This window comes from Sinocyclocheilus anshuiensis, unplaced genomic scaffold, assembly GCF_001515605.1.
Source record: "Sinocyclocheilus anshuiensis isolate Anshui unplaced genomic scaffold, SAMN03320099.WGS_v1.1 scaffold517, whole genome shotgun sequence".
NCBI lineage: Eukaryota > Metazoa > Chordata > Actinopteri > Cypriniformes > Cyprinidae > Sinocyclocheilus > Sinocyclocheilus anshuiensis.
Window position 1 is genome coordinate 1,428,568 of NW_015536535.1, and position 2,732 is coordinate 1,431,299.

At 35.8% G+C, this 2,732-nt stretch overlaps 1 long non-coding RNA gene across 1 annotated transcript in view; it reads left to right on the forward strand.

The window, feature by feature from the left end:
• Positions 1 to 1,201: 1,201 nt before the first annotated feature.
• The window catches only part of LOC107695890 (uncharacterized), a 9,287-nt gene continuing 7,756 nt past the window's right edge, over positions 1,202 to 2,732 (forward strand). The window contains exon 1 of the long non-coding RNA XR_001635040.1: positions 1,202 to 1,277. This is a non-coding gene — a long non-coding RNA (uncharacterized LOC107695890). The remainder of the gene's footprint in view (positions 1,278 to 2,732) is intronic.

Sequence of the window (2,732 nt, forward strand, 5' to 3'; positions counted from 1 at the left end):
CCACGTGTAAATGGTGCATAAAACATTCAAACGTTCTGTATTCTTTTAGACAAACTGATGACACTGTATTTTTATGCACTATGTATTATAATGATATTTAACGAGTTCATTTGCCCTGTCTTTTTTGCGTTTTTTTGGTAAAACGCAGAGCTCGTCACTGTCCCTTTTTACACAGCCGTCCAATCACAGTGGAGGAGGGGCGGAACAAACATTACATTGACCAACCATCATACTTGTACAACACAACAATGGAGAAGTTAATATTGCTGGTTACTGCATTTTTATATTCAGTAATATTCTTCAAAATAAGATACTCGTAACATGTTACTGCCGTGAATATTCCAAATCATAGCAAACAACGCGTCACTCCAGAAAAATGCAGTGCCTCCAAAGCTCTGTCAAGCACCAGCAGCTGGTCGTTTTCAGACGAGCACCAGGCATTATGTCATCTGGCTAAAAACGCTCTGGTGGACACACGTTCATTTTTTCATTTATTGTTAGGCATATAGCCTATTAGTCTCTTATGCATTTGTGCAATATAACTCGCCAAACCTGAGAATAACGTAATTTGCGTAGCTGTAATTCATAGGCGGGGAATATGCTAATTGTGAATGAGCGTGCATGCGCTCTATGCGCCTATTTACGAATGATTGGAATTCACTAACATACACACATTTAACTATCAAATCTGACCTTTACGAAGTTTTTGTGAATCCGGAGGAGAGTTTTCGGGACGGTCCGTTTTAAGCGTAAATTTACTCATATATTTACGAATGTCTCATGAATGAGGCCCAATGTTTGCAATAATACATCTTTTTAATGGCTGTTGTGTTTGGGCAGTTCAGACTGTTCACATATATTGGTAATGCAATAAATGATGCTCCACAAAAGCTGCTCATTGTTAGTTGGTTCGTCTTTAAACAGGAAAGTCTGCCACAGCAGACAAAAATAACTTCCACCTCATAATAAACTGCCCACATAAACACAGTTCTTACAGTTGTGCTTTGAATAATTACTCACAGCATAATCAGTAATTATTGCACTTAGTTCTTTATTTTCGTAACATCCAGTCTAATGTAACTGCATGTCTTATTTACTTTTTATTTTTTTAATGCATCTGTTCAAAAAGTGCTTTTTATGAATGAATAATGTTAAAATAAACATGAACTGAAATGCATATTTTGGTCCTTTTTTTGTTCCCAGGCCCATGTTTGAGGATGATATCCCATCAGTGATGGAGCTGGAAATGGAAGACCTAGAAAATTGGATAGCAAAAGGTAACCACTAAAACGTTTATTAGGAATCTTCTGACTCTGAGTCACAGTTCATATCTGGGCCTCGGTGTGTCTCAGATATTGCACATTTATATTGAGTAATCCAAACCACAGGTGCTGGAAAGAATTACAGTCTGGTCTAAAATATACATCATGAGCTCAAAAAATATTTAGGCCTATATTTAAGATTTAGATACTTAAATTGCATATCCATCCATTTGGATTACGTTCATAAACTTAATCTGATGCAAATTTGCTAGTTATACATAAATGACACAGGTAAGAAACAGGTCAGATTTCTGTACTCAAAATTTATTAAAATTGCTTAGAAACAGCATAAATCTGTTCACTGGTCACCCGATTTTTTTCGGGTAATGAAGATGGCTAAAATGGCTAGCAGTGGAAAAAACATTTATTGATGTACTATTGACAAATATGCATCATATGAAGTTAAAATTAGTTTATGTTAAAACTGTGCAATCCAAATGGATAAACATTTTATATGCAAATCAAATACATAAATCGTTAATTTAGACCTAAATAAATTTACATATATATGAAGAGTTTATTTGCAAAAACAGATAACTCCGTTTTTATTTTATTTTCAAAAATCATGTTTTTTTATTAGGTTATCATGTTTTTATTGTGTTTTATTGTGTTAGCTGTATTTTTTAGTTATTTCTTAACCTTATCAAAATTACCCAACTGCAGTTTGATTGAGATTAATTGGAATGCACAATGAAAAAACATGATTTTTTAAAATTGTTATTAGACAGAGAGTTATCTGTTTTTGCAAATTAACTCTTCATATGCTCTCATAATATTTTGCTCAGAAAGCAACATTAGGCAGGTAAATTAGCTCGGTGAAGTTGGCACCCCATAAAAATAAATAATCATCAAAACTATGGCATTCGTTTGTGCTACATTTGTGCTGATTTGTGCCGCAAAAACGAACATTTGTGCTGGTTTGGTGTTTGAGATATTAAACATTATTTTTTGACCGTGTGACGTCACTCTCCACCCCATGTTGCCAAAATCGCTCCAAACCAGCGCAGTTCGTTTGTGCTCGATTTGTGCCCGTTTGTGCCGTTAAAACAAACACTACATCTATTTTCCTTCCTTAGATATAACCAAAATTATTCATCACTCTCCACCCCATGCAATCTAAATCGTTCCAAAATGGTGCCATTCGTTTGTGCTTGATTTGTGCTGGTTTGTGCCGTTCAAATACAAAACGGGTCAGTGACGTCACTCTCCACTCCATGCTGTCCAAATCCCTCCAAACCGGTGCCGTTCGTTTGTGCTCGATCTGTGCTGATTTGTGCCGTTAAAAGAAACAATGTAACCATGACCTCTTCTTAAATATAACGGGAACTTTACTCTCCACCCCGTTTAGCGCGGCCGCAGAGTTAAAAAAAATAGTGTTTGTGCTGCCTTAGAATTTCAAGCGTAGTCAGC